The following is a 21,900-nucleotide window of genomic DNA, read 5'->3' on the forward strand; positions in this document are numbered from 1 at the left end:
ATAACTACTCAACAGGATTCTCTCTCTATACTGCACATCTACTACAAAGGACTACTAAAGGACTAAGACTTGTTTTAACTTGACATCCTATCCCCACAGTCAGCAAAATTCAGTACTTCTTTTCCATGGTGACAGTCAGACGTGGCAGAAGACGTTTTCCTTTGGTTTCTGGGTGACCTTTATGGAAACTTGCTGACTTTCTTGTGAGGTGCACATGCACTTCAAGTCGAAATTCAGAGCTTACTGTTTCCCTCCCTGAAATGTTATTATTTTACTTTTACCCCTGCTTGCTTTTTTTTTTTTTTTTTTTTTTCTCCAATGATTATTAAATCAAAGAGGGGATAACTGGTTTTTAAGTTAATTTGTGAAAGGACAATGAAAGACGCTGATGGGTAGAAGGATGAGAACAAGTATCTAACAGATCAAAAGGGAGAGCATTAATGAGCAGATGTGTCCTGGAAGTTTTCTTCAATGCAAGCACAACAACTGTCTCAAGACTGATTCATTATAAACACAGGTCTGCCCATCATGGTACCAGGCAAGGGCTTGTACTGAGTCTTGAGTAGAAATCAAAGACAACAAAAAGAATCTCAGTCTGCAGCTTACATTTCAAGGAAAAATACAGTAGACTCAATTTAGTCCTTGGTCCCTCTGCAAGCAAAATAATCCCAAGTGAACCACACAGGAGGAGAAAGAAATCTAAGTCTCTATCTCCCATGCTTTTCTCTGATGAGGGGGGCAGGAGCTGTGGCTTCATCTCCGAGCCCCCCCACTCCAAATGTACCCAGAGCCCACGGAGACCTCATGCCCTCCAAGGCATGGGGCAAACTCTGCTGCTGCTCTTCACAGAGCAGCTCAAATACGAAATATTCCCTGTGCACAGTATCCTTTTGAACTACACAAGCGAAGCCTTTGAATAAAGAGTCCTGTATATCACATAAGATCAAGGAATAGGAAACTAACCAGTAAGTGTGACTCTGAAGAGTGATGAGACCATCTCCTTCACTGGGCTGGGCTGGCACAGTTGAGGGAGTTTTGCAACTGAAAAGCTAAGCACTTGAGGCTGTATTTCTTTCTTTTTTTTTTTTTTTAATGTAATTTTAGCTGATCTAATTCACTATACAACTCAAACAAATCAAACAGGCATGCTGCTTTGCAGTTTTGTTTATGTCTGTCTTTTTGGGTTCTTTTTTCTGGGGGGAAGGGGCTTTGTTAACTTAGAGAAAAAACTGTTCTCTGTTGGGAATAAAATTAGCCATCAATGCTGGCTGGCTTCACCTAAAATACATTAAAAAAAAAAAACCTCTTGGATATACATGCATTTTACTTTGAACTTCCTGCTAGATTATATTTGTACTTACTTGAGTAAAAAGTTAAGGCTTCTACATCACTTGCTGCCTGAGGGAACCAAAAATATTAGCACTGATTAAATATTTATTTTGTAGCAACATGAAATCTATCATGATACGGAAAATTATTTTGAATGCTACCTCTTCAGCAAGGCTGTGACTTTGGGCTTTTCCTTTAAGTTACACATTCAATAAAAATACACCTGGGCCAAGAAAACTCTGTTATGTTTTGGCAAAGCATCAGACAGCATCTTCTGGTTTGCCAACACAGGCAGAATCTTGTCTAACTGTGGGATGCTCTTGGATTTACCACCTATTAGAGAAACTATGAAGAAGCAGTGAAAGGTTCCAGCCCCTTCTATGTATTCTCAGCCCAGTCTCATTAGTTTGCATGCTCTCAGTTTGCACACAAAAAGTGTGCAGTCTTTTGCTGCCTCTCAGGGAAAATTAATAGGAGAGTGTAAAGCCTCATGTTACTAGGACTTCATTACTTTTACAAGCTATGCTAAATAATTAAACTGCACTTGTCAAATAAGTGATTAGAGAACATTTTGTGCTGTGGTGTATGTTTTTACTCTTTGTTTACCTCAATTGACAAAATTAAATCATTCACGGAGCGTTCTGTGCAGCAGCGCAAACAACTGAGACCCAAAACTTGGAGAGAGGGAGAGCTGTGGGATTCAAAGGACAAGTGCATATAGGATGTGATTAGAGAAAGAGCACTGGATTAGAGCCACAGACGAGGAAATTGAAACAACAGAACCAAAGCTCTGAGGATGCTGAATGAAATGACCGAGAAGCAAATCTAGCTAACACCGTCTAGGCCTCTATAAGCTTCTAGATATGCTCTCTATGAGGTTTCAGACCCTTAAAGTGGGCAGAAAGGAAGAGAACTGATAGGTGTTGCTTGGAGAATATTGATTTTCAGTGATCACTGATTTTTTTCAACCTTTCATTTACCATATCATCTATATGCCTGTAAATAGCTGTACCTTAGGATGGATATTTTCATGGAGCAGTATATATTTTGGTGAAGGAAAAGCTTTGGCTAGTGTAAGTAGCAGGGCACAGTAATCTGAAATACTCTGTAGTGGACTGGATCCCCCTGGGCTGAAATGGAGGGACTGTGAGATGACAAAGTAGCAACCCACCCTTCTACCACATTTAGAAGGAAAGAGCATTTTCATGTCAAAAAAGGATTAGAATTTCTGACACAGTGCATATGGACCTACCTGCCCCTCTTGTCGAGGGGCAGGCCCTAGGAACTCACCCCATTTAGTGGGACAACCCACATAGCCAAATGAAGCAGATGTAGCCAAATGAACAGCTCTCTCTCCTGCTAATGGGAACTGGTCAGTTTGGTGAACTTGGCAATTTTTCAGAAAGACTCTTCTGACGTTTACTCAAAACAAAACACTGACCAGCTGCAAAAGCCTCTGGTAGCAGCCACACACCTGGTATACCAGCCTGCTGCTACCAGAGCTACATCTGTCCTCCCAGACCTGCAGCAAACAGCAGGATCTGCTGCCCTGAACATCAAATCATAAAATCACAGAATCATTCACAGAATCATAGAATGGTTTCAGTTGGAAAGATCATCTAGATCCACACCCTGCATGGGCAGAGACAACTTCCACTTAGACCACGTTAATCGAAGCCCCATCCAACCTGGCCTTGAACACTTCCAGGGATGAGGCATCCACAACTTCCCCGGGCAACCAATGCCAGGGCCTCGCCACCCTCACAACTAAAGAGTTTCTTCCTAATGTCAAAACTAAATCTATCTTCTACCAGCTTAAAAAGCATTACCCCTTGTCCTATCACTACACACCCTTGTAAAAAGTCCCTCCTCAGATATCATCATGATGTTCAAGCCGGACTCTGGCAATGAGGGTGCACACACAATCTGCTATTTTTTGAATGCACAGTCACCAAAAGTCACATTTCCATTAAGGGAGGGAGAACATTCCCAGTGTTCCTGTTCTTTCATGGCAGCAGCATTTCCCTGAATCAACACTTTTTGCAAAGTTATGTAACAGTGAGCACAGCATGCTTAACCCTCATCTGAGCTGACATTGCAGGCACATATAATCATCAGGGTACCTCATTACACCAAACTGTGCTCCAATCCAGCATGTAAATTTAAATAATAATAACAAAAAAGCCACCCAGGCTGAATCATAAATTTTTTTAGACCAGTTACAAAGTAAACAAAGCGCAGGAAACAAGATTCAATAGCTTTTAAATTCAATAAAGCTGAACTTTTAAAGCAAGAGCAGTTCTTCAATATAAATTAACAAATTCAGGATTTGCAGTGCATTGAAACAAGCCAAAGGAACTCCCCAGACCTCAACACAGCTCCTCCCTTTTGTCATCTGGAGTACTTTTACAGCCTTGCCTGAACAGAAAGAATGTCATGAAAGCTCTCAGCAATAACCAAAACCAGTTTTGAAGCCTTGTATACCACTGTCCAGCAGAGGCATTTCTTACATGGTATGACAGACTGCTTTCCTTTACATGAAATGATTTAGCCATGAGTTTTCACAGGGAAGAAAAGGGCAGCAATTTGATGGCTCCAATACATTTACTAATGGAGACAGCAATTTTCTTCCATGGCATAGCCTCCTCCACTCCTTTTCAGAACTGAAGTATCCATTAAGAGTGACTCAGTGGTAGCAAAAATATGTGAAAAAAGACATCCTGAAGTTTGTTTTTAAATACTCTCCACAGTCAGTGTTATAGCTATCAGGAATTTGTGAAAACCATAGGTATGTAATATTATTTTTAAGAGAAACAGTGCATAAGAAACTTCATACTAAAAAAATCACAACTGTTATTACACGGCCAAACATGTTTGACTTCTGACTAACCAAAGGTTTCTCTCCTTTCTACTTCACCACAGCTGGGAATCCCTTACCTACTAATAAGAGTAATTAACATTTTTTATCCTTTTCAGATCTCTTGCCTTGCCACATATTTTTTTTCTTGGATGGCCATGAAAGCAAGCACAGTCTACATTTGTAGTGACACAGACTTCCTTATCTCAGACACCTACTTTGGGTTATCAAACACAAGGGTCTTTTTCTTCTCTAATTTCTTTTTCCTATCGTTTTAGTCTTAACAATTTTCCCAAATCAGGCTTAGACTGCCATGTGCAAACCATACATACACATTAGTCGAAGGAGCAGTAGGTATGGTCACTGTACATGACTAACAAGCCAGGTACCAAGTGCCCATGATCAGCTGGCAGGTCAGGAATCAGGTATACCAGAACCCCAAATCCTCAGATATTCCTGAGCTCATCTTCAAATTATCCTGCAGAGCTCTAATTTTTTTTAACTTTTAGAGAAGAGCTTTTTCACAGTTCTTCTGACAAAGCTGGAATTCTGTGAAAACTCTCTTGACTAATTTTTTAGGCACACATACAGCCAACACAACTCTTAGCTATTGCTCCTGTCACACTACTGTGGAGTGACACTGCACTCTCCTGTAACAGAAACTATGCTGTTTAAATGCAGTAGAATGGCATAATTCAGTGCTAAAGTGGATAGATTTTTCTATTTGCAAGATTTTTCACAGTTTCTTCTGATAAATTTTTGACATTGCAATTAATGAGCTTATCCAAGTAACACAAAGTAGTCAGGGCTGTTCTTGTTCAACACAATGTTTTCTGCTTGTTCTAGAATAAAATTACTTTTTTTGATTACTGATCTTTATGTCTTCTCTGTGAAAAGGATCTGCTGCCTCTTACCAAGTAAAAGAAGGATGCACTTCCCTGTAGCTGATGAGAAGAGGAAGAGTCCTCTGCTGTCCCCTAGTACCCCACAAAGGTCCCAGAACAAACATCCAAGTTTTCCCTTTTTCAGTTTTAGGGAAAACAGATTATTTTATAGTAGGATTTCTAGATAATCTGCTAAAAATTTACCCTGCCCCTTCCACTCATATGAATACTAAGATTAGCTACAGAAGATCCTGTGACACAGATGATGGCAGTATGATCACTGAATAACTAAAGAAAATCGTGTATTAATTCGGGGCTTTAGTTGTATCACAGAAGAGATTCAATAAACTTCATTTATACATTATTACTTTTCAGTGAACTCAATACAAAATGCAACCTACTAAGTAAATCAGGTGAAATACTGAAAGGCCTTGCAGGAAGATGCATCTATGGACTGATCAGACAAGAGCAGAAGTTGTCTCAGAACTTGGACGTGTGACTGCACAAAACCTGCAAACTCAGCGGCGTGGTATTCGCCACGTTTCTTCAAGGATCTGCTCACAGACTTTCCAACATTTCACCACTGAAACAAGAGTGACCTGCTCCAGCTCTTATTTTGGAAATCCTGTGGCTGCCTGTACCACATAAGAGCCTTTGTTGGTGGAGATGTGGATTTAAAAGGCCTGAAGGAACTTCTATGATAATCTGCTCTGACTTCCTGCCTGGCAGAGGCCTTACTACCTCACGCCCTCACGCAGCAATTTCTTTACAAAGCACCAGAACTTGTAACTCTACTAGAAGATATTTCAGAAGGAGATCTAATCTTGATTTAATTAGTCCAAGTGATCTACCACATTCCTTTCTAAGCTTTTCCAAGGGTTAATTACACCTATGGTATCGTATTTCCAACCAGTACTCCTCTTCCTTATCTTGCTGTGTTTTTGTGTGTTGGAGCCCTATCCTATCTCCCTACACAGATATTTTTAGATACTAACCACATCACACCTCAAAATTCTTTTTCCTGAGATAAGTAGTTTGCCTGCTTGGCAAATCAAAACAGGGATTCCTGAATCCAAAGCACAGCAGCTGCGGTGGCATTATAGATAGCTTTTGACTACAGAGACTAAAAGAGAAAAGTCAATTAAAGTGTGAGGGGAAGGCACTGAGTATCTTCTCTAACAAGCTTTTCCAGATTTCATAGGAGTCATCCACTTGTAAGGCTTGGGTATTTTGGATAAATATCGATCTGCAGAGTTTCATTTTTAACTTTACAGATAAATTCCACCTCCAAGCGGATCCGTAGTTACCAAATACTTTGGTTACCTCATACAGAAATAGGTGGCTGGTGGCAGGTGGTTTTCTACTACACATATGTCAAAAGCACATAAAAAGCCTGCTAACAGAATGACCCAGTACTTCTGAAGGTACTGCCAAGACAGAAATCCAGGAGTGAGCAGCAAGTACCCTAAAATACTTCCCAGTTGTGACTCCAGGAAACAAAATAAGTAAATTTCCACTACTGCTGTCATGTTGTATTACTTAGGCATATTACTTAGACATGTATGTTAGTGTAGCATTCAGAAACTCCACATAAGGCTCTCTTGTGCTAGGTGATTAACTACAAACAGAGCAAACTTAACTCATTTTTGCAATGTTTGTCCAGTTCTTGTACAGCTGAATCCTGGTAAGGAGACAGGAGGACTTGTGTCCTCCCTGGATCATGGACACTGATGAGATCAGTGTACAAAGAGTGCTCAGAACTAAAATTTCTTCTGGAATTTACTAAATCCCTGTACTGCCCATGTGAGTCTCAACACACTATAAAGTTCCTTAGCTTCCTTAGCCCTGTTCCAAAAGGGCTTTCAGTCTTTCACACTGATGCAGAACAGCATCTTGCTGTCTCAGAGATATATTATATATGCACATATCTTTGTAACTGCAAATACATGCACATACTCCCTATGTAGTAATACAAAGCAAGAATATGCAAAGCTAGATGGTCTGCTATTTACATCATCGCTTTAAAATTTTCCACAACAAAACAATGTGATATGACACCTCATTACTTTTTCACAACATTTCTGTTTTTTCCATTAATATTTCACATTTCTACTCACTTGTGGTTTCAAACAGCTTACATTTTGCATAGCTTAACTGATTTTTTTTTTTAACAACCCTGTTCCAAGATGCACCTCTGCAAATCAGGAACACAGTTTATGCAGATGTGTCAAATTTTACTGATTTAAGATATCAGCAGGTTAAAAAACCATGCCTTTTAATCGCACTTCCATTTGAAAGGTGTTTGACTTGAAAATACGTGCACAAAACCAAGCCAACACCTCTGCAGGTTTAACCACAGATAAAACCCAAAACAGGCCAATATGGGAGGAAAGGAAAACAAGAATGAACAATACTTCCCTCCCTTGGTATTCCATGAATGGCCATGAAAATGAAAACTATTACTTGTGAATGTAAAGTAATTATATATTTCTGTAAAGCTCTGAGCAGGTTTATACTCCAGCTGCCTCTCAGAACACCTTGCTATCGTACACCTGGTTATGTGTGCAGCATAGCTGCTTCATTTTTTAAATATCACAGCAGATGAATGTCAGCATTCTCACTAGCAATAAATGAGAAAAAAAAAATTAACCCCCCTTTTTAAACACTCCTTACTGTTCATAACATTGAAAAACCTTCTTCTGCCTTTTCCCTATCTAGCAGATGCACTTCCAGCCTGAATTGTGCAATTGAAGAATAGGAAATGCTCATGACTAGAAAAATTCACTTCTCCTCTATAAGTACATTTATTTATCTATGTAATGCATAAATTCCCACTACTGAATCTCAAAAGGCAAATATTTGTAACAAACCTACCTACTTTTTCAGCACAGATACTTATTTTATCAGCATATACTCTAATATTTAATCTTCAAACTGCAGAAAAGTTGTCATTATAAATGAATATTTCAATTGAGTAGTGAAAACTACAGTCTGCAGTAAAGAAATAATTATCTATAAATTTATTATAGGCAAAGAGAACTTTCCAAAAATATGCAGGTATCTTACATTGTTTAAAAGACTAAATAATGGTTTAGTAACAATAAAAAATAGTCAAACGTTGTTACACTTACTCTGCAATGCTGTCTCCTTTTTTGTGCTCTACCACATTTACCCACACTTATGCCTAGGATCTACACTGAAATGCTGAGTAAATATGTTAAAAATTACCTCCAATTAACCTGAATAATTCAGTAAAGTGGAATTTAAAAAATCTTACCTTATTAGAGCTTCATTTTCTGTTCTGTCACTGAAAAGAGTAAAGAAATCTGTATTAAAGATCCATCTGGTAAAAAGCACTTTTTGAAGTTATTATTTTACTTTCACTTCAATTAACATTGAAACTACAGGATACTTTTTACATAACTGGACCAGATTTCCATTATTTGAGAGAGCTAAACATCCTCAACACTCTGGGGTAGAGACCTTTGTTTATTTACCTCAGTTACTTTAGTTACTATCATGACTAACTGCTCTGAACAAACATTTCAAATGCTTTGGAACTATCAATACAAACTATTGATCTAGTCAGTTCATCACCTAATCTGCAGGCTGATTAGGTACACTTTATAGGCTTATTTTCACTGCAAGCAGTACTTTATGACCAGTATTTTTGGTGATACTATTTGTATTGGACACGATATTTTCTATTACAAGATAATGGACTTGGATTGCAGTATGGGCATTCAAAGAGTTTCCCAGATGGAAGGTTTTATAAAGGAAGCTATTTTCTGCTCAGTCCCGAAACAGGTAGGGTCAGCTGCAGTTAGAGAAGAGTGAAAGCATCAAGCCATTTCATTTAACATCTGCTTCAACCAAGCCATTCTAACATTTGCCTATAGCCTACCAATGTACAACACAAAATCTGAAAAAACTCCCACAACTGAGCTTTCAGACTATTCTGAAAAAGTCACCCCATGACTCGAAACAATCAATGAATTCTGAGGCCTACAAAAACATCAATTACACTTTTAATTTCTATGTGACTGCTGTTCAGTCTTTTACAGCTGCAGAGAACTATTTGCAGGCATCAGCATCATAACTGGGAATTAGATTCTGGTAATTCTGAAGTAAGTGGGAAATTTTTTTCCACTAATATATGCAAGAACAGAATCACACTTTATCTTATTTCATTTTCTAAATTAGCATAATACACAGCATGAAATAGAAAACAAAACGGGAAGTCTAATAAAATCTGGCTATTATTATTGGTATTTGATGAAAAGCAGAGAAAATCATGCTGAGTCACAGGCAAAGCATCTCAACCTCCAGCGCTTTCTGTACACTTCATTAGGCATCAGTCAGCATGGTTAGAAATTTACAGATGAAGGGAAAACAAGGAGAGACCTTGTTCATCTTTCTCAAGGACAAATTTGAAGCTTGGCCTCAAAGAGTAGTCTGCTCAGTGCAATGTCTGAAGAGACAAATTCTCTGCTATATAGTGAGCAGAGGGGCTTGAGGGACAGAGGGATTAATAACAGAGTTATTCTAGGAATGGCTGTGATTCTGTCAATCTGTGGGAAGCAAAATTTAAGTGAACAGTAGAAGTGCCTCCTTCATTTAGTCTACGTTCACCTGGTATTTTGTGAGACCTGTAAAATGAGCCTGTTGAAGAAACACAGCAGGTAAACTTAAAGAGACGTTCCTGAAGTGCAGAAATTCATTAAATTAAACATCCATTTGAAGAAAAGGCATGAGATCTCATTTTTATGAATCAGCTCATGAGAGCTGACATTTACACTGTCTGATTCACCACAGCTGAGTATTTGCACACCTACCTACGAAGGAAGAAGAACAACTCTAAGGTCATTTCAGTACTTAGAAAAATACATAAAAAGTCACAAATTTCATTTTCTACAGCTCTTTCTGATAATCAGCTATTAGAACATGATTCAATACCAGATAACTTCACATTTACCCATCTGGCTTGAGGTGTGAGTCACCCACTAGAGGTAATTTAAGAAAGGTTTTGCCTGCATTGCAGGCAACAAGGGACAGAACCAGGAGGTATTCTATCACTGGATGCTATGTAGGGTTTCAATAGGATTGAGTAGGATTTATTACAGCATGAGCCAAATCCTCCTTACTTTTCTCATGCAAAACACCCACTTGAAGCTAGCCATAGTGTTACTGAGGACATACTGTGTCTCTCAATCTTTATTACTCACCTGTCCCAACACAACAGCAGTCCACAGCACAAAGTTTCTAAGACCAGAATGTTTTTTTGTGGGCAGGGAAAGGAATATCCTACACGACAGCCTGTTTTAACCACAAAGCAAGTACAGAGGCAAGTCTGAAGAAGACTAAAAGTCATCCTGGACTTGTGCAAGATCGACAGCTTTTGAAGCAAAGTATTTATATGCTAGAAACATTCACAGCACAAGCTGCTTTGAAGCATATTTAACTCATCCTACGTACTTTTAAAGAAGAATGAAAGCTGACTTTGGCAGGGTTTATGACTCCCAATTAAAAAAAAAAATGCTTAAAGAAACAGTTTGCATACATTTGCCTTATCTGATCTAGCTGCTGATAACAGGACATGCTATAATGAGGGCCATGGGCACCTCCCATCGAGAGTTCTCATGGGCCCTGATGCCTACCTAGCTTGGTGGCCTCAGCAGACATCTGACCAAGAGGGCAACGTGCCAGAGAAAGAAGGCACAGTTATTGCTCTCCATCAGGTAGCAGGAAGCTTCTCTCCATCTTTGGATGAACTACCTCCTATACATGTAGAGATAACCCAACCCCAGTGTGCCCCAAGCCACACTGGGTGAGGCTCCAAGAGTCCAGTGGTCCCTACAGAAGACTTATCAGTCCTGACTTATCTGCCACCTTATCTGACACCTTGGCAAAGAATTTCACGTGGGCTTTTGGCTTTTAGATAAAAATATAACAGTTCCTGCTAGCTGCCTGCACTGCTCTCATGCTTAATGACCTTCTGGCTCAGAGGGAGGGAAAGATCTCTAAAAAAAAACAATCAAGGAAACATTCTAATTGCAATATTCAGTTGTGTCATATTTCTGAGCATATGCCACTCGACGGTAAAAACTGTACTTGTTGCCTGTCCCCAAATGTGTTAACTTTGGATACACTGTGGAGGGATTCCAGCGTACTGCCTCAAAAATACATCAATACCATTAAGTTAAAAGTAAAACTAAGCAGACAACTGACCCCAGTCAGTGACAAAAGGCTCTGTAATTTCAAGAAATTCACCATTATCCTTTCAATTCAGACACAAAAAACCCCAAAAAACCTTTTGCAAGCTGCATCTTTTTCAGAACTCCTTATGAAGCGGTATTGCAAATACTAACACTAAAAAAAAACCCGGTTGACAGAGATTGTTTTAAAAATGTGCTTCACTACTGATGCTGTGCATGAGTCTTCTTAAAGAATCACCACTGACTCCAGTTGAGCCATGGAAAACTAATACCACCAAACTGATTAGACAGCAGAATAGATTTAAATTTCCTCCTTTACCAGACTTAGAAATCTCTTGTCTGCATGGAGTTGTACACACAAAAGTGTTCCATTTTGTTTCACAGTATTAATTGATCTTTTCTGTTGCATGCTGTTTAGCAGAAAATGGAAAACTTTAGATACAGCAATGTATCTTACCATTGACCAAAATATGGTTTTGATGTCTATAATAAATACACCCAATTAGCTAAAACAAGTTCTTTCCAAATGATTCAGCACTCATCGGGTAGACAGTAGGAGAAAAGGCAGCTGGGCTCACTTTACAAAGTTTAGTTATAAATGACAAATTCTGCCTAAAACTTTGTACAGATACCATGTTAAGGATGAGAGTACTACTCTTTATAGATCCAACAAAATGTCCTTCATCCTAGTATGAATTACTTTTATGCTCCTGAAATTCTTCACAGATCTCTTTAAAGAGAAACAAATAATTAGGGGAAACTTATTTAAAGCTACCAAAAGATGCAAAGCTTTTCAGTCTTCCAGACAGATTCACCATCACCCCAGAATTTGTTTCAGTTTAATTCTGTGGTCCCTGCAGGATGCTCTGATGTTCAGAGGTCAACAAAGAGACTGACTGAGCAAAGCAACTACAATTTCCTTTTTCACAAAAGATCACAGAAAGCAAATCTGGCTTGGGAAGGGCATGGAGTTCTAACTTCATCAGAGCCAAGGAAAGAAAGAGGTGGGGAATTAAGAATCGCAACCAGGAGATAAATTAATTTCTAAATTCACTCCAGTAGGTTTGGCTTTAAGTTCTGATGTTCAGCAGCTCCCATCAAGAATACAAATGTATAGCAGGGAAAAAAAAAAAACACAACAAAACAAAACAACCAAAAAAGACCAATATTCCCCCCCCCCCCAAAAAAAAACCCAACCAAACAAAACACAGAAGAAAAAAACAAACCTCAAAAAATAATAAAAAAAACCCCACAACAGGGAAAATCTCACTGACCTCCCTCAGCAAAGTTCTTCCTCAAGATGCAAGGAACTCCGCTGGCACAGAAATGTAATTTAATTCTTCCTGCCCCACTAATCTTGACTCAAGGCCATTTGATTTCACAGTTCCAGCACTTGCAGTAGTTCACAAGTTGTACCATGCGCTGTGTAGAGCAAAAAGCCACAACTGCAGCATGCAGAAGTCTAAACCGTGACGGGCGTTTTCGTTTCTGAAACTCTACAGAGCGTGCCTGGGATTGCTTGGAGCTTCCTTAGGGAAACGTGGTCCCTGTGGGAGAGGGGAGGCTGTGGATGCTGCACCTGTGTGCGTGGCTTAAACTTTGGGACCTACAGATGCATCCCAAGAATATTTATTACCAGTGCAATGCTATCATAATTGTCATGCTGGTGTATGTTCTCTGCGGGATAGGAGGCTAGAAGAAAGCCCGTGTTGAGATTGGACAGCAAAGGCAAGATCATAACTGGAAGGCAGAAAACACCCAAAATAGTTCCAAATGAGGCATATGTACAGATTAAAAAATTAACCATCGTTGCCAAAAAAGTGCATATAACTCCACCCACAGCTACACATGCCTACACTGCCAGCTGCAAGAGGAACATGTGGTCCATGTTCTGCTGCCCCACCAGTATTACCAGTCACAAGGCCCCTGTCTCATGCTTGTCCTTCTCCAAGGAAGAGCTGAATGTGACAGCACATTCCTCTTTCTTCCCCCACCATTTAATAATGCTCTTGCTGACTGGATGTTCCAGAAATCATAAAGTTCAGTGATTTTTATGAAGCTAGCCCTTCTCCTCCCCAGAAGCTATTACCCTCTCCAGTAAATGGTGAGTCCACAGACAATAATACCTACAGACCTGTTTTGCCAGCATTTCCATTACAATTCTCTTAATGAAGAATTAACAAGATTAAAATGTACTGTGGCTAGCCGATCTTCAAGTCCTATTAGAGTACATTTTATTTCCACTAAAAATACTAATGTCACAATTTCCCTTGGCTTCAAAATTTACAAAGATAAATTAATTTACCTTTAATATAAAAACTGTACCAAAACCACTTTTTCAAATCCTCAAACTTATTTCTCTACTCCTTTAGAAAAGTTTATCATTTATGCTATTAAAAGCAAAAGCTAATGTATTGCTGTAACATCAGGATTAACAGAATTGAAGAGAACTGAGCAGATCTCAGAAAAGGGCAGCTATTCTCTCTTTATGTAACATAATCATATGCCCTAAAACCATTATTTTCTCCCTCTGAAAACTATTTAAGGATGTCATCTCTGTAGGGAACAAAAATGCCACAAAAAGTGCAACACTGCACATTGCAGTCAGTGAGAGACATTCCATTCATCTTAACGTTTAAAACCTTGCTTAGAATCAAGAACCCAACAATGAAAGGCAGCAGGATGTTGAAAACAAGACTTCAGACATATTTTTGAACTATCAGTGTTCAACACTTTTCTGATTGTTGCCCAGAACTTCACTAAAAACTAAAACTGTTCAGATCTAAGAAGAACCTTCAAGCTTTAAACACAATGTATGAAGGTGGAGAAAGTTTTGCAGACTCAGGTGTATTTATCCTACCTGTGCCTAACCATATACTGCAGTTATTGGTGGAAATTACTGCTTCTAAGATTGGTGGTGCAAACATTGCCCCCAGATATTCTCCTCAGTTTACTGAAGAGGACCCAGAGAGCAGGCAAGCTGAGACAGACAAAAAAGGTGAGCCATCTCATCCTTAAATTCAGATTTCTTTATACCACATGTCTGATTTTAATCATTGTATCTCTGAGTAAGCATAAACTATACCAGAGATAAGACCTGGACCTTCAAGCCTTGTATCAGAAAGCACTTATTTTTCTGCATATTATAATCACCCCATAGATAGGAGAATGATTATGGTTGTCTTATCTGCCCCTAGTTTGTCTTCTGTAGGATGGAAGAATTAAAAAGGCTAGTATCTTCAAGGACAAATGCACAGTAAATATTGCTTGCATGGTATCTTTAGCCAGTGAATGTTATTACTGAGTCCTGAAATAAAACATGACACACTTTGTTACAGCTTTTTTCCGGGCTTCCAGTCCGAACCCAACACATCCAGAGCTTAAAGACAGACTGGCAGCCTCCAACTGATGATGCACTCAGAATGCTCTCTCCTTCCCCAACACTTTCTAATAACTAAGTTGGTGGTGTCAAGTTCCCCTGGGGGTGGCAGATGACACCCATCACACCTTCACACTGTAATGCAGCTCTCATGATAATTCCCTTCATAAATTTAAGCAAGAAAGTTCAATGAAAGCAAAGGTTTAATACATGTAAGCTACCAGGAAAAAATATACAGTCTGTAGCTAGTCTGTAGGACATTAACAGCCTTATCTTTAAGATATTTTGTTACATTTCTTTCTTCTATTTTTTGTACCTATATTTTTTTCTCTCAGTTAAGTCCCATGTGTATAGCATATGTCCCATTAAACTGTCCCTCTGTGGCTCAGAGATGGCACAGACTGCCTGGTCTGAGGAAGAAATACATCCCTCAGCTCTGCATGCATTTTTAAAGCCATGAAAGATGCCCTATGAATAGCTAAAATGGAAATCAGTGCAAAGCAAGCTTAGAGAAGAGAGTAATTGCTTCGTATTTACAGCACAGGAGTATTGTACAAAAGCAGTAAATCATCAGGCCAGCAATTCTGCTGGAAAATGGTTTTCAAATGGCTGCTTTTGTTCTCTACATCACAGAATCAGAGAATGGCTTAGGTTGGGAGGAACTCCAAGCTCCCTTCCATGGGCAGAGACACCTCTCAACTAGACCAGGTTGTTCAAAGCCTCATCCAGCCTGCCCTTGAACACTTCCAAGGAGGGGGCATCAACAACTTGTCTGGGCAATCTGTTCCAGAATCTCACCACCCTCATACTGAAAATAGACATATGTATATGTATACATGTCTATGACAAATAGACAATGAAATAGAAACGGGTATTTTTAAGAAGGCCTTTGGAAAATATATCCTCATGCACAGTATATACAAAATCTATAAATCTTTGCTGAAACACAGCAAAGATTTACACACTGCTACATTTGAGTAGCCTCTGCAGTTGCCTCACTTCTCTTCATCATTTGTGGAGAGGTGGTGGTAAACGCCTCTGGTGACAGCGACACTATTTGCTAGAGATAACCAGTGAAGACTGAATTCAAACAACCATTGAATCAAGATTTAATGGCTGAGATAACAGGATAAAAGCCTTAAGAAATTATGTTTGCTTTATTTTCTGGAGATAAGGTCAAGAATGCTGAAGCTCCGTGTTCTTTCTCAAGGGTGAAATTGGGCTGAACTCTGATTAAGAGAAAAACTGACAGATTTAGACATTTGTTTAGTGACTATGTAGTAAAGTATCAATCTTCTGCAATTGCCTTTTATGCTTATTTCTACTAAAAAATCTGTCAAAGTACTCATATTCACAACTGCAATTATGCACATTGAGATCTTCTGAATGTACAACTAGCAGGAAAGGGGAAAGTGGCATTTTCTCCATTTTCAATGTTCCATAAAAAAAGCTTAAATTTACATTTCTGTATTTTTAGAAGGACAGTGGTATTTGCTTGTTTTCCCTGCTATCATTGTATCATTGGTAATCATTGCTATCATTGTATCATTGATAATACTCAGCTGCCAGGTTTATGAGGTATCTGCAGTTGTAACTCAACAGATAAATCCTTTGTTACAAATAGAAACCAAATAATCGGTATTTACAAAGTTGTAATTATACTGAGAGGGTCTGTGCATAAAGATGTATTAAAAGAAATACTTTACACTAAATATATATATATTTAAGAAAGTCTCCAAGTATTACCACCATTTACACTAACGACCCTTTTATAATGTTACCATTAAAAGGATTTAAAATGCATGTCATCCCTGAAAGATGCTTGCAGTCTCTGCCAAGCTCTCCTATGTAGGCTGAAGTTGGTAGCATGTATCTGTTTTATGGTTAGCAAATGATGATAAATGAGCAGAGCACACTTTGAGACCAAAGCAATAAACCACACTAAAACCAGATGATGTACCAGCACCCAGCCAAAGCATGTCAGTCAGCTGATGCAAGTCTTGGCAGCGAAAGGGGAGCAGAGACCAAAAGTGGTGCCTGCAGTCCACACCAGTGGCTGCTGAGCCTCCACATGGTTGCACAAGGAGCATGAGCAGAACAACTCACTGATGAGCCTGATCCAGTTACACATCAGGCTCACTGATGGCACTCAGTGTCACCAGCACCTGAATAACAGCACATCACTGGAGTCACACACTGCCAAGGACAACCATTCCTGCCTTTGCGCCGGCCCATCTGGCCAAAAAGGGCACCTGGACACACTGGAGAGGGTTGCCCTGACTTATGATGGATGTACACAGTGTTTTGGATCTCTATTCACCTGCAGCCTCCTGAGGAGAGGCATTCCCCAGGGCACCAGAGACCCAGGCTCCATGGCACACCCCAGGGTACCCAGACCAGTTCCAGCTGTGCCTGAGGATGCTCTGAAGCAAACTGCCAGCCAGCTTGTCCCAAAACTAGCAGAAACACAAAACTGACTTCAGCATACTTGTGTCTGAACTACGGAGGATGCTAAGGTTCACTTTGATATATTCCATGAGCAGAATCTAGCTGAGAAATTATGTTGCAACATGGGGCACATCCTTTATTTAGTTACCAATGGCTACCTCAATTTCTGTTGATGTTAAGTCAGGGAGGTTTCTACATCTCTTCACAATAAAACATTGAACTGGAAATCACAAAACATTTTGTGTAAAGTTATCCTGAGGCCCTTTTGATCCTACTGACTTATTGTTGCACTAAAATGGGAGAATCTGACTGTTAATCAAGAAACTACAGTAAAGAAAACTGGAATTACTTTCCCCAGCCTCTTTGCTAAGATCAGTTTAATAATAAATTTTGAAAATAATTCATTATAGGTGGGAAATCACATGCAGAGTTATGCATTCGATTTTAAAGTTACCCTTCAACACACCAAACCTAGTGCTATATATACCAAAAAAATACACTAGTTTCTTATTAACTGCTTTGATGGAGACAGGCACTACAATTAATTAATGGTCAAGAGACATCTAGATCTAATACAACAGATGTCAATATCCTGAGCAATAGATCTCCCACATATAATTTTGTTTTAATATATATATTTCAGTGTTTTGACTTCTGGCATGGATCCCTGAGTCAGAAGGGCAGTGGAACATGAATGAGTAGAGAGAAACGAAGTGGTATGAGGCACAAGCAACAAACCCAAGGCACAAGGATGCTGAGTGGTCCTGGTTGCAGAGGAGAAAGGAATGGGTAGCAGCACCTCCACAATCCTTCCATGACAGCATAGGGCTGGTGGCAAAAAGAGATGCTCAAAGGCTGCTGCTAGAGGAGAGGGGCAGAGAAGCAACCCAGATGGAATACAAGGGGAAAAGCAGAAGTTGATAGCCTTCCAGCCTGGACTCTGATGTCCACAGGCAATGTCAGACACAAAATATCCTACTTTCTCTTTCCTCTAATTTGTTCAGAAAAGGTTTTTGCATTTGTTTTGCTTCCTGCATGTAAGGAAGGAATTCTCTTCTACAAATGCATCTGAAAAAAAAGCAACTGAATATTGCAGCTAAGCTACAATGGAGTACAAGTCTGCATTTTTCATTTTACAAACCAGAAGAGTTTTTGTTTCATATAATATTTCAACATCCCCTTTTTTTATTTCAGGATCAATCTATGACTTTTGTATTTGGGATCAGTCATACAGACTATGTAATGGAAAAGCTCTATAACTTGTCCGGATCATTATTTTATTTTGTTCTCCCGTGGTTCCAATTGTTCACTGTTAATTAGAACCAGCCATAACATCTCATTGTGCAAAAGGCATACTCTGTTTTAATCAAAATCTTGGACAGCATTTTGGATGGCATCTTTAAAAACTTGGACTGAATAGTCCGTGGTTTTCTCACTGATGAAGAATCAAAATTATTAACTATGAACATATCTTCCACTGAATGATGACAGTTAGTACCAGGTTATTTTGATGAATATCTGCCTGTTTCATGGAACCATTTCAGATTTCCTTGTGGTTTTTACCCAGCTTCTTCACTCAAAACAATAAGGAACTGTAAACCTCTCCCATGGGATGCATCCATGGTGAACTCCTGAACAATTTTTTTAATTTCTCATGTTATGCTATGCTTGAAAGTTATGCTGTAAACATAAAAGATGAATGTGATAGTCTTAATTATTTGAAATCAGACCTTTTTATTTTTGATGTTCAAATTATTTGCCCCCTTGTTTTAGATGTGAAGAAAAACTGCCAGTGTTTCAGAATAAAAGACATTAAGAAGCTTGTGGTTATCTCTGTAGATGTATTTTGGTGACAAGGACTGATTCAGATTATCCTCACAGGTATGTATTGATGACAAAAATATGAAAAATGTCTTCTTGGCAGGAACAGACACAGCAGTCTGCTTTTTCTTATCAATACATAAATTATCATTCAACGGCACTTGATTTTGGTGCTGCTGTTTTGAGAATCCTTGCCAGTTTTTAGATTTTGCTTCATAAGATTTACCCATTTTTTTATGTCAGGCCACTCAGCAATTTCTTTCCTGCTGCCTCCCCCTGCTACAGCTCCGAGGAATCACAGGATGACAAATTGGTGTTTGCTGTGGCCTAATCACCTGTTTGTATTAACTCCATCACAAATCAAAAGCAAAAATGGCAAAGCAGCCACTAGATCGGTCAGTGTTGTAAGGACTGTAAAGAGAATATTGCAGAGGATGCTATTATCCAGCTAGAATTGTCTAGAATTTAGGAAACCAGGATGACAATGGCTTATAGCTATGCAACTACACCATCTGCCTGACTGTATTATACAAATTAGCAAAATCTAACACATTGTCTGGCTATCAGTTATTCCTGCTCGCCTTCCCTTTGCAAGCATACAGGCAATAATGCAACTGTTTTAAAATAAATTACATTATTCTGCAAATTATAAAGTCATCACACCACACTGGATTATGTCATTAGAAAAAGATGTAAAAACTTGTTTGTTTTTATTCTTCTAAGTTTTTCAGATACGAAAAGCTTTCAATCACAGCCTGAAAGGAAATCATATACGCTATATTTGCACATACAAGTGGTGATTTTGGATGCCCGAGCATTTCACTGACAAACTGAAATGTCTTTAATGGAACCTTTTTTCCAGTAAGAACTGAATACCATCTTTCAGATGTTTTAGGTTATGCACTCTAAAATGGCCTTATGCCAAAGCATGAGTCACTTTTGAGAATTTAAGATCCTGTATCAAGTATCAAAACCCAGCAAAAAATAAATTCCTCAACTATTATCAGAGTAACGCCATAATTTGGAGAAAATGAAAAGCCCACTTTGATTGGTTTCTTTCCTAGAACAAAGCAAAACACCACAGCAGAGACCTTTAACTGTTAAAAAGAAGAAATAAAAAAAAGAAAGAAAAAAAAAAATGGGGAAAAAATTCCCATGATACATTTCTTACAAATTAAACAGCTTCTACCAAACTAGCAGTAACACATGATTGTGACTGATACTTTTTTGATGTGATGGGATGTATGCCACACCAGCCCATTTCAATCCTTGTGTGCCTAGGAGTTCTAAACCAACCATATTGTATTTCTGCCACTCATATAAATGTTAAGGGTCAAAATCCCAAAAAATTTACCCAGTAGAAGTATCATAACCCACCATTTGTCCACATAAAGCTTGAGTAATTGATATATCAAAATTCTGCTTTGCCCTGAATTTATTTACCACTGCTTCTGTTGCACAGCACAAAATCCAGCATTTATGTGAAAAGACACTGAAAAGCAAGACACTGGTGGTGCAGCAGCCCAATTTATCATCCCTTAACTTTTATATTCATAATTCCTAGCAAGTTCTGTAGTGTGACTGACAGACGTAAGACTTTTGAGAAAAAAAAAACAGAAATTCAAAGCAGCTAAAATTGTTTTGGCTTAACACTACAGCATCAAGACATTACCTCTATATGCCATGACAGAAAGGAAAAAACTCAATTGCCTTTAGTAAAGACAAGCCTTTAGTGCAACTAATAATAGTGTCAAGTGACATTTTCCTCTATTACATAAGCCAAAAACTAAACTTTTGCTTTTATACAATATATTACTTTTCTCCAACACAGTGCTTTATCGGCTTTCTCTCTCTTTTTAAGATATTTTAGTAGCAACAAAGAGGGGACTTATCAGATCCTTCAGAGTCCTTCTAAAACTCCTGTTTTCTTCCATTCTGTATTTATGTTGCCAGGCAGACATCTATTCAGTTTCATCAATTCAATAGGAACTGTTCTTTGTTTAATTATCCTGGCTTATATTCTGCACCTAAAACCTCTCTGAGAAATTGAATTATTCACAGAAAATAATTCAGAAGGTAAGAAAAATCCAGGAAATTCCACAAAGACAAGCTGTGATTTAAAAAAAATCAAGGATGGCAAACCCATTTTACCATTGTCATTCCCTAACACTTTTTCCTAAATTTCAGAAAAAAATGAGTAAGCAAAGAAATAGGCAGTGAGACATGACAATTGTCTACAACCCAGGCAGACATCATTCAGAACATGAAAATATCTACCTTTATGGCAGCAATTATCCTTGAGAAGATTCTCAAAATGTCATTCAGCAGCAGACTTAGAAGAGGAACTGCCCAGAGAAAGAGCAAAACAAATAATGACAGACCTGCTCGGGCAAAGCATCAGTTTATAACTCCAACTTAAATAGTTAATTCTTTTCCAATCTGTCTGTCCATCTATCTACCCTTCTCCACCCCAGTGCTGCCACTGGCTAGAGCTGGTATCTTAATCCTAACCCTTTCAAGTTAACTTGTACCGATAGACTGACTTGTTTTTAATGTAGTTTGATAGACAAATAAAGGTCTCTAAGTGCCAACAAGTCTGCATATTTATGATTCAGTACTCCAGAAGTGAGTGATTATAATCTAGTGATTTTGCAAGACAAGTTCATAAGGGCTATAAATACAGCACATATAAGCACATAGCATCAAAAGCCCTCAGCAGCCATATATCTGAGGAGATGCAAAGCATAGAAGAAATCAAGGCTTCAAAAACAGTGCACCAAATTGATTAGGCAACACTGAAAGAATGAGTCTTACAGGAGACACTTCATTGTGTATATATGCCAAACATGTTTATGATTTCTCTTAAAAGACCCATCTTGCACTAGCCTGATAGTAACAGATAGTTTGTGTCACGTCTGCCTTCCCACACTCTGTATCCCACAATAAACAACGCTGCCTGAAGTAGAC

General features: G+C 38.7%; 1 protein-coding gene across 5 annotated transcripts in view; it reads right to left on the reverse strand.

Moving 5' to 3' along the window:
- Positions 1-21,900, reverse strand: part of THRB (thyroid hormone receptor beta) — a 173,991-nt gene that overhangs the window by 120,013 nt on the left and 32,078 nt on the right. For 4 of the 5 annotated variants that reach the window (XM_030444972.1, XM_030444969.1, XM_030444971.1 and 1 more), the window contains one exon: positions 8,348-8,377. The exons of the other annotated variant lie outside the window; for it this stretch is intronic. The gene's annotated coding sequence lies outside the window, so the exon portion shown is untranslated. The remainder of the gene's footprint in view (positions 1-8,347; positions 8,378-21,900) is intronic. 5 annotated transcript variants of the gene reach the window in all.

The sequence above is a fragment of the Calypte anna genome, chromosome 2, assembly GCF_003957555.1.
Source record: "Calypte anna isolate BGI_N300 chromosome 2, bCalAnn1_v1.p, whole genome shotgun sequence".
In the NCBI taxonomy this organism is placed as follows: Eukaryota; Metazoa; Chordata; class Aves; order Apodiformes; family Trochilidae; genus Calypte; species Calypte anna.